This window comes from Camellia sinensis, unplaced genomic scaffold, assembly GCF_055761805.1.
Source record: "Camellia sinensis isolate YWXY unplaced genomic scaffold, ASM5576180v1 Unanchor4, whole genome shotgun sequence".
Taxonomy (NCBI): Eukaryota; Viridiplantae; Streptophyta; class Magnoliopsida; order Ericales; family Theaceae; genus Camellia; species Camellia sinensis.
In genome coordinates this window covers 16,072,501-16,082,500 of record NW_028129277.1, presented here as the reverse complement: position 1 = coordinate 16,082,500, position 10,000 = coordinate 16,072,501, and positions in this window count along the sequence as shown.

The window sequence follows — 10,000 nt, the reverse complement described above, 5'->3', positions numbered from 1 at the left end:
GCCAAGGCGTTGGCATGGCATGCTGCTGCTGACCAAGGCTTGGGCTTGCCATGCTGCAGGCCAAGGCCGCGGCATGGCATGCTGCCGGCCAAGGCCGCGGCATGGCATGCTGCTGGCCAAGGCTTTGGCATGCCATGTTGCTGGGCAAGGCCGTGGCATGGCATGCTGCTGGCCAAGGCCGTGGCATGACATGCTGGCCAAGGCCGGGGCATGGCAAGCTGCTGGCCAAGGTCGTGGCATGGCACGCTGCTGGCCAAGGCCGGGGCATGGCACGCTGCTGGCCAAGGCCGGGGCATGGCACGCTGCTGGCCAAGGCCGTGGCATGACAAGCTTGCCAAGGCCGGGGCATGGCATGCTGCTGGCCAAGGCTTTGGCATGCCATGCTGCTGGCCAAGGCCGGGGCATGGCATGCTGCGGGCCAAGGCTTTGGCATGCCATGCTGCTGGCCAAGGCCGTGGCATGACATGCTGCTGGCCAAGGCCGTGGCATGACATGCTGCTGGCCAAGGCCGGGGCATGGCATGCTGCTGGCCAAGGCCGTGGCATGGCATGCAGCTGGCCAAGGCCGGGGCATGGCATGCTGCTGGCCAAGGCCGTGGCATGGCATGCTGCTGGCCAAGGCCGTGGCATGGCATGCTGCTGGCCAAGGCCGGGGCATTGCATGCTGCTGGCCAAGGCCGTGGCATGGCATGCTGCTGGCCAAGGCCGGGGCATGGCATGCTGCTGGCCAAGGCCGTGGCATGGCATGCTGCTGGCCAAGGCCGTGGCATGGCATGCTTGCCAAGGCCAGGGCATGGCATGCTGCTGGCAAAGGCTTTGGCATGCCATGTTGCTGGCCAAGGCTGTGGCATGGCATGCTGGCCTAGGCCAACGTGCCCCCGCCACCACCGCGGGCAGCCACTCGACGCATCCCGTGCTTGGCTATGTAGTTTCGATGCCACAAGCCAAGCGATGGCATGTGCCAAGCGCCCGCCTAGGCATAGGCGTGGCCTGTGGCCTGGCCATGCTGGCCAGCCTTAAGGGAGGTGCCCCCCCCTTATAATAGCCTGTTAAGCCCTTTTCAATCTGGCAGGAGGAAACATCGACCATGTTTGAGGAGTCATAATGGGGTTTTTTTAAAAAGTAATGGTTTTTTGCCAAAACTTTCAACATGAAAGTTGTAGGAAATAATTTAATACACCATAAAAAAAATTATAAAAAAATATTTGGCCACCGGAAATATTTTATTTTAATTTATTTCGATTTTAATACTTAAAAAATAATAAAAATTACTAAAAATACTCAAAAAATTCTAGAAAAATTCCAACAATTATAAGATGAGGCACTAGTAATTATAGTAATTTTTTTAATTATTTTTTTATTTTTTATTTATTTTATTATAATTTTTATGAGTAAATAAATAATTAAAAAGCCCGACGAACGTGCAAAAACTCTTAGAGAAACCGAGCAAGCATCGGATAGCTCGAATGCAAATAACAAACGCAACAGGCAACTTCCGAGGGACATACTTTTCCCAACAAGCTTCCACTGGGGAAAGCACTAGCAACGTGTTCGCAAGTCAAAGCCAACCAAACGGCTATTACCCGAGGGACATGCATTTCGCAAGGCAACATATACGTAAGTCAAAGCCAAACCAAATGGCAATTACACGAGGGACAGGATTGCTTGCCAAGGGCGTGGCATGCGATGTTCTAGCCCAAGGCCAAGGCACGCCACGCTGCGGGACAAGGCCGTGGCATGGCATGCTGCTGGCCTAGGCCTTGGCATGGCATGCTGCTGGCTTTGGCTGGCCTGCCATGCCCGTGGCATCGCATGCTGCTGGCCTTGGCCTGGGCATGGCATGCGGCTGGCTTTGGCTGGCCTGCCTTGGCCGTGGCATGGCATGCTGCTGGCCTTGGCCTTGGCATGGCATGCTGCTGGCTTTGGCTGGCCTGCCTTGGCCGTGCATGGCATGCTGCTGGCTTGGGCTGGGCTGCCTTGGCCGTGGCATGGCATGCTGCTGGCCTAGGCCTTGGCATGGCATGCTGCTGGCTTTGGCTGGGCTGCCTTGGCCGTGGCATGGCATGCTGCTGGCCTTGGCCTTGGCATGGCATGCTGCTGGCTTTGGCTGGGCTGCCTTGGCCGTGGCATGGCATGCTGCTGGCCTAGGCCTTGGCATGGCATGCTGCTGGCTTTGGCTGGGCAGCCTTGGCCGTGGCATGGCATGCTGCTGGCCTAGGCCTTGGCATGGCATGCTGCTGGCTTTGGCTGGGCTGCCTTGGCCGTGGCATGGCATGCTGCTGGCCTTGGCCTTGGCATGGCATGCTGCTGGCTTTGGCTGGCCTGCCTTGGCCGTGGCATGGCATGCTGCTGGCCTTGGCCTTGGCATGGCATGCTGCTGGCTTTGGCTTGCCTGCCTTGGCCGTGGCATGGCATGCTGCTGGCCTAGGCCTTGGCATGGCATGCTGCTGGCTTTGGCTGGGCTGCCATGCCCGTGGCATGGCATGCTGCTGGCCTTGGCCTTGGCATGGCATGCTGCTGGCTTTGGCTGGGCTGCCTTGGCCGTGGCATGGCATGCTGCTGGCCTTGGCCTTGGCATGGCATGCTGCTGGCTTTGGCTTGCCTGCCTTGGCCGTGGCATGGCATGCTGCTGGCCTAGGCCTTGGCATGGCATGCTGCTGGCTTTGGCTGGGCTGCCTTGGCCGTGGCATGGCATGCTGCTGGCCTTGGCCTTGGCATGGCATGCTGCTGGCTTGGGCTGGGCTGCCTTGGCTGTGGCATGGCATGCTGCTGGCCTAGGCCTTGGCATGGCATGCTGCTGGCTTTGGCTGGGCTGCCTTGGCCGTGGCATGGCATGCTGCTGGCTTTGGCTGGGCTGCCTTGGCCGTGGCATGGCATGCTGCTGGCCTTGGCCTTGGCCTTGGCATGGCATGCTGCTGGCTTTGGCTGGCCTGCCTTGGCCGTGGCATGGCATGCTGCTGGCCTTGGCCTTGGCATGGCATGCTGCTGGCTTTGGCTTGCCTGCCTTGGCCGTGGCATGGCATGCTGCTGGCCTAGGCCTTGGCATGGCATGCTGCTGGCTTTGGCTGGGCTGCCTTGGCCGTGGCATGGCATGCTGCTGGCCTTGGCCTTGGCATGGCATGCTGCTGGCTTTGGTTGGCCTGCCTTGGCCGTGGCATGGCATGCTGCTGGCTTTGGCTGGGCTGCCTTGGCCGTGGCATGGCATGCTGCTGGCTTTGGCTGGGCTGCCTTCGCCGTGGCATGCCATGCTGCTGGCCTTGGCCTTGGGGCTGGGCTGCCTTGGCTGCGGTTCTTATCACTAGACGTGCGTTGCGTGCGAAGGCGTGCGAAGGCGTGCGCGACCATGCGCGCAACACGCGCACCGTGGTCAAAAGACCACGCGCGCGGTATTCGCACAGGCCACGCTGCCCACGCCGCTGGCATGCCAGGCCAGGCTGCCCTGGCCGGCCGCATGCCAGGCCGCCCAGGCCGTGCGCATGCCAGGCCGTGCTGCCCAGGCCGGCTGCATGCCAGGCCGCCCAGGCCGTGCGCATGCCATGCCGTGCTGCCCACGCCGCGGGCATGCCAGGCCAGCTGCATGCCAGGCCGCCCAGGCCGTGCGCATGCCATGCCGTGCTGCCCACGTCGCGGGCATGCCAGGCCGGCTGCATGCCAGGCCGCCCAGGCCGTGCGCATGCCATGCCGTGCTGCCCATGCCGCGCGCATGCCAGGCCGCCCACGCCCGCGCGCATGCCACGCCATGCTGCCCAAGGCCGCGCCCAGGCCGCCCAAGGCCGCGCCCAGGCCGCCCAAGGCCGCGCAAGGCCGCGCCCAGGCCGCGCCCGAGCCGCCCAAGGCCGCGCCCAGGCCGCGCAAGGCCGCCCAAGGCCGCGGTCCAGGCCGCCCAAGGCCGCGGCCGAGCCGCCCCAGGCCGCAGCCCAGGCCGCGGTCGAGCCGCAGTGCATGTAACCCAAGGCCGCAGCCCAGGCCGCGCCCAACATGGGGCGTACCTGCCACTGCCTTGCCCTGGGCAAGGGAGGTGCCCCCCCCTTATAATAGCCTGTTAAGCCCTTTTCAATCTGGCAGGAGGAAACATCAAGCATGTTCGAGGAGTCATAATGGGGTTTTTTTAAAAAGTAATGGTTTTTTGCCAAAACTTTCAACATGAAAGTTGTAGGAAATAATTTAATACACCATAAAAAAAATTAAAAAAAATATTTTTTTACAGAAAATATTTTATTTTAATTTATTTCGATATTAATACTTAAAAAATAATAAAAATTAATAAAAATGTTCAAAAAATTATGGAAAAATTCCCATAATTAAAGGATGATTCACTAGTAATTATAGAAATTATTAAATTATTTTTTTCATTTTTTTTATTTTATTTTGATTTTTTTATGCCAAATAAGGGCTTTAAAAATTCGAAAAGCTACAGAAAAATTGCAAAAAAATAGGGAATGACATTTAAAATTGATTGTAGTGCATTTTTAATTGTGTTGCACGGTTTGGGTAAGATTATAAAAGAATCATGTTCAAAAAGATCGATCGAGGCGGTGGCACGCCATGGCCTTGGCCTTGGCCTTGGCCTTGGCCATGGCCTTGGCCATGCCTTGCACAGGGACTTGGCCTTGCCCACTGCCTTGGCCTTGGCTTTGGCCTTGGCCTTGGCCTTGGCATGGCATGGCATGCTCGCCGAGGCCGTGGCATGCCTTGCTGCTAGCCAAGGCCGTGGCGTGGCATGCTCGCCCAGCCCGTGGCATGCCGTGCTCGCCCAGCCCGTGGCACGCCATGTTGGCCCAAGGCATTGGCATGGCATGCCGGCCAAGGCATGCTGGCCAACGCTGCACAAGGCAGTGCCATGGCATGGCATGCTGACCAAGACCGTGCCATGGCATGCTGGGCGAGGCCGGGGCATGGCATGCTGGCCGAGGCCGTGGCTTGCCATGCCGCCACGGCCGTGGCATGCCGGGCAACGGACCGGCATGGCCCAGCCCGTGGCACGCCATGTTGGCCCAAGGCATTGGCATGGCATGCCGGCCAAGGCATGCTGGCCAACGCTGCGGCACGGCGTGCTGGACAAGGCGGTGCCATGGCATGGCATGCTGACCAAGACAGTGCCATGGCATGCTGGCCGAGGCCGTGGCATGGCATGCTGGCCGAGGCCGTGGCTTGCCATGCCGCCACGGCCGTGGCATGCTGGGCAACGGACCGGCATGGCATGCTGGCCGTGGCGGTGGCACGACATGCTGGCCAAGGCAGTGGCATGGCATGTTGGCCACGGCTAAGGCATGGCACGCTGTGGCATGGCACGCTGGCCAAGGCAGTCGCAAGGCATGCGGGCCGAGGCCGCGGCACGGCCCGCTGGGCAACGCGGTGGCATGGCATGCTGGGCAACGCCGTGGCAAGGCATGCGGGCCGAGGCCTTGGCATGGCATGCTGGCCGAGGCCGTGGCATGGCATGCGGGCCGAGGCCGTGGCAAGGCATGCGGGCCGAGGCCGTGGCATGGCATGCGGGCCGAGGCCGTGGCATGGCATGGCATGCGGGCCGAGGCCGTGGCATGGCATGCGGGCCGAGGCCGTGGCGTGGCATGGCATGGCATGTTGGGCAACGCCGTGGCAAGACATGCGGGCCGAGGCCGTGGCATGGCATGTTGGGCAACGCCCTGGCAAGCCATGCGGGCCGAGGCCGTGGCGTGGCATGTTGGCCAAGGCTAAGGCATGGCACGCCGGGCAACGCGGTGCATTGGCATGCTGGGCAGCGCGGTGGCAAGGCATGGGGGCCGAGGCCGTGGCATGGCATGTTGGGCAACGCCGTGGCAAGACATGCGGGCCGAGGCCGTGGCATGGCATGCGGGCCGAGGCCGTCCGTGGCATGGCATGCGGGCCGAGGCCGTGGCACGACATGTTGGCCAAGGCTAAGGCATGGCACGCCGGGCAACGCGGTGGCATGGCATGCTGGGCAACGCGGTGGCAAGGCATGCGGGCCGAGGCCGTGGCATGGCATGTTGGGCAACGCCGTAGAAGGGCATGCGGGCCGAGGCCGTGGCATGGCATGCGGGCCGAGGCCGTGGCATGGCATGTTGGGCGACGCCGTAGCAAGGCATGCGGGCCGAGGCCGTGGCATGTCATGCGGGCCGAGGCCGTGGCATGGCATGCGGGCCGAGGCCGTGGCATGGCATGTTGGCCGAGGCCGTGGCAAGGCATGCGGGCCGAGGCCGTGGCATGGCATGTTGGGCGACGCCGTAGAAGGGCATGCGGGCCGAGGCCGTGGCATGGCATGCGGGCCGAGGCCGTGGCATGGAATGTTGGGCGACGCCGTAGCAAGGCATGCGGGCCGAGGCCGTGGCATGTCATGCGGGCCGAGGCCGTGGCATGGCATGCGGGCCGCGGCCGTGGCATGGCATGTTGGCCGAGGCCGTGGCAAGGCATGCGGGCCGAGGCCGTGGCATGGCATGTTTGGCAACGCCGTGGCAAGACATGCGGGCCGTGGCATGGCATGGCATGCGGGCCGAGGCCTTGGCACGACATGTTGGCCAAGGCTAAGGCATGGCACGCCGGGCAACGCGGTGGCATGGCACGCCGGGCAACGCGGTGGCAAGGCATGCGGGCCGGGGCCGTGGCATGGCATGTTGGGCGACGCCGTGGCAAGGCATGCGGTCCGAGGCCGTGGCATGTCATGCGGGCCGAGGCCATGGCATGGCATGCGGGCCGAGGCCGTGGCATGGCATGTTGGGCGACGCCGTAGCAAGGCATGCGGGCCGAGGCCGTGGCATGTCATGCGAGCCGAGGCCGTGGCATGGCATGCGGGCCGAGGCCGTGGCATGGCAAGTTGGGCGACGTCGTGGCAATGCATGCGGGCCGAGGCCGTGGCATGTCACGCGGGCCGAGGCCGTGGCATGGCATGCGGGCAGAGGCCGTGGCATGGCATGTTGGGCGACGCCGTCGCAAGGCATGCGGGCCGAGGCCGTGGCATGGCATGCGGGCCGAGGCCGTGGCATGGCATGTTGGGCGACGCCGTAGCAAGGCATGCGGGCCGAGGCCGTGGCGTGTCATGGCATGTTGGGCGACGCCGTAGCAAGGCATGCGGGCCGAGGCCGTGGCATGGCATGTTTGGCAACGCCGTGGCAAGACATGAGGGCCGTGGCATGGCATGGCATGCGGGCCGAGGCCGTGGCACGACATGTTGGCCAAGGCTAAGGCATGGCACGCCGGGCAACGCGGTGGCATGGCATGCTGGGCAACGCGGTGGCAAGGCATGCGGGCCGGGGCCGTGGCATGGCATGTTGGCCAACGTCGTAGCAAGGCATGCGGGCCGAGGCCGAGGCCGTGGCACGGCATGCGGTCCGAGGCCGTGGCACGGCATGCGGTCCGAGGCCGTGGCATGTCATGCGGGCCGAGGCCGTGGCATGGCATGTTGGGCGACGCCGTAGCAAGGCATGCGGTCCGAGGCCGTGGCATGTCATGCGGGCCGAGGCCGTGGCATGGCATGTTGGGCGACGCCGTAGCAAGGCATGCGGGCCGAGGCCGTGCCGTGGCATGCGGGCCGAGGCCGTGGCATGGCATGCGGGCCGAGGCCGTGGCATGGCATGTTGGGCGACGCCGTAGCAAGGCATGCGGGCCGAGGCCGTGGCATGGCATGCGGGCCGAGGCCGTGGCATGGCATGCGGGCCGAGGCCGTGGCATGGCATGTTGGGCGACGCCGTCGCAAGGCATGCGGGCCGAGGCCGTGGCATGGCATGCGGGCCGAGGCCGTGGCATGGCATGCGGGCCGAGGCCGTGGCATGGCAAGTTGGGCGACGTCGTGGCAAGGCATGCGGGCCGAGGCCGTGGCATGGCATGCGGGCCGAGGCCGTGGAAAGGCATGTTGGGCGACGCCGTAGCAAGGCATGCGGGCCGAGGCCGTGGCATGTCATGCGGGCCGAGGCCGTGGCATGGCATGCGGGCCGAGGCCGTGGCATGGCATGTTGGGCGACGCCGTAGCAAGGCATGCGGTCCGAGGCCGTGGCATGTCATGCGGGCCGAGGCCGTGGCATGGCATGCGGGCCGAGGCCGTGGCATGGCAAGTTGGGCGACGTCGTGGCAAGGCATGCGGGCCGAGGCCGTGGCAGGTCATGCGGGCCGAGGCCGTGGCATGGCATGCGGGCCGAGGCCGTGGCAAGGCATGTTGGGCGACGCCGTAGCAAGGCATGCGGGCCGAGGCCGTGGCACGTCATGCGGGCCGAGGCCGTGGCATGGCATGTTTGGCAACGCCGTGGCAAGACATGCGGGCCGTGGCATGGCATGGCATGCGGGCCGAGGCCGTGGCTCGACATGTTGGCCAAGGCTAAGGCATGGCACGCCGGGCAACGCGGTGGCATGGCATGCTGGGCAACGCGGTGGCAAGGCATGCGGGCGGAGGCCGTGGCATGGCATGCGGGCGGAGGCCGTGGCATGGCATGCGGGCCGTGGCCGTGGCATGGCATGTTGGGCGACGCCGTCGCAAGGCATGCGGGCCGAGGCCGTGGCATGGCATGTTTGGCAACGCCGTGGCAAGACATGCGGGCCGAGGCCGTGGCATGGCATGCGGGCCGAGGCCGTCCGTGGCATGGCATGCGGGCCGAGGCCGTGGCACGACATGTTGGCCAAGGCTAAGGCATGGCACGCCGGGCAACGCGGTGGCATGGCATGCTGGGCAACGCGGTGGCAAGGCATGCGGGCCGAGGCCGTGGCATGGCATGTTGGGCAACGCCGTAGAAGGGCATGCGGGCCGAGGCCGTGGCATGGCATGCGGGCCGAGGCCGTGGCATGGCATGTTGGGCGACGCCGTAGCAAGGCATGCGGGCCGAGGCCGTGGCATGTCATGCGGGCCGAGGCCGTGGCATGGCATGCGGGCCGAGGCCGTGGCATGGCATGTTGGCCGAGGCCGTGGCAAGGCATGCGGGCCGAGGCCGTGGCATGGCATGTTTGGCAACGCCGTGGCAAGACATGCGGGCCGTGGCATGGCATGGCATGCGGGCCGAGGCCGTGGCACGACATGTTGGCCAAGGCTAAGGCATGGCACGCCGGGCAACGCGGTGGCAAGGCATGCGGGCCGAGGCCGTGGCATGGCATGTTGGGCGACGCCGTAGCAAGCCATGCGGGCCGAGGCCGTGCCGTGGCATGCGGGCCGAGGCCGTGGCATGGCATGTTGGGCGACGCCGTAGCAAGGCATGCGGGCCGAGGCCGTGGCATGTCATGCGGGCCGAGGCCGTGGCATGGCATGCGGGCCGAGGCCGTGGCATGGCAAGTTGGGCGACGTCGTGGCAAGGCATGCGGGCCGAGGCCGTGGCAGGTCATGCGGGCCGAGGCCGTGGCATGGCATGCGGGCCGAGGCCGTGGCAAGGCATGTTGGGCGACGCCGTAGCAAGGCATGCGGGCCGAGGCCGTGGCACGTCATGCGGGCCGAGGCCGTGGCATGGCATGTTTGGCAACGCCGTGGCAAGACATGCGGGCCGTGGCATGGCATGGCATGCGGGCCGAGGCCGTGGCTCGACATGTTGGCCAAGGCTAAGGCATGGCACGCCGGGCAACGCGGTGGCCTGGCATGCTGGGCAACGCGGTGGCAAGGCATGCGGGCGGAGGCCGTGGCATGGCATGCGGGCGGAGGCCGTGGCATGGCATGCGGGCCGTGGCCGTGGCATGGCATGTTGGGCGACGCCGTCGCAAGGCATGCGGGCCGAGGCCGTGGCATGGCATGTTTGGCAACGCCGTGGCAAGACATGCGGGCCGTGGCATGGCATGGCATGCGGGCCGAGTCCGTGGCATGGCATGTTGGGCAACGCCGTGGCAAGGCATGCGGGCCGAGGCCGTGGCACGGCATGCGGGCCGAGGCCGTGGCACGGCATGCGGGCCGAGGCCGTGGCATGGCATGTTGGGCGACGCCGTAGCAAGGCATGCGGGCCGAGGCCGTGGCCGTGGCATGGCATGCGGGCCGTGGCCGTGGCATGGCATGGCATGCGGGCCGAGGCCGTGGCATGGCATGTTGGGCAACGCCGTGGCAG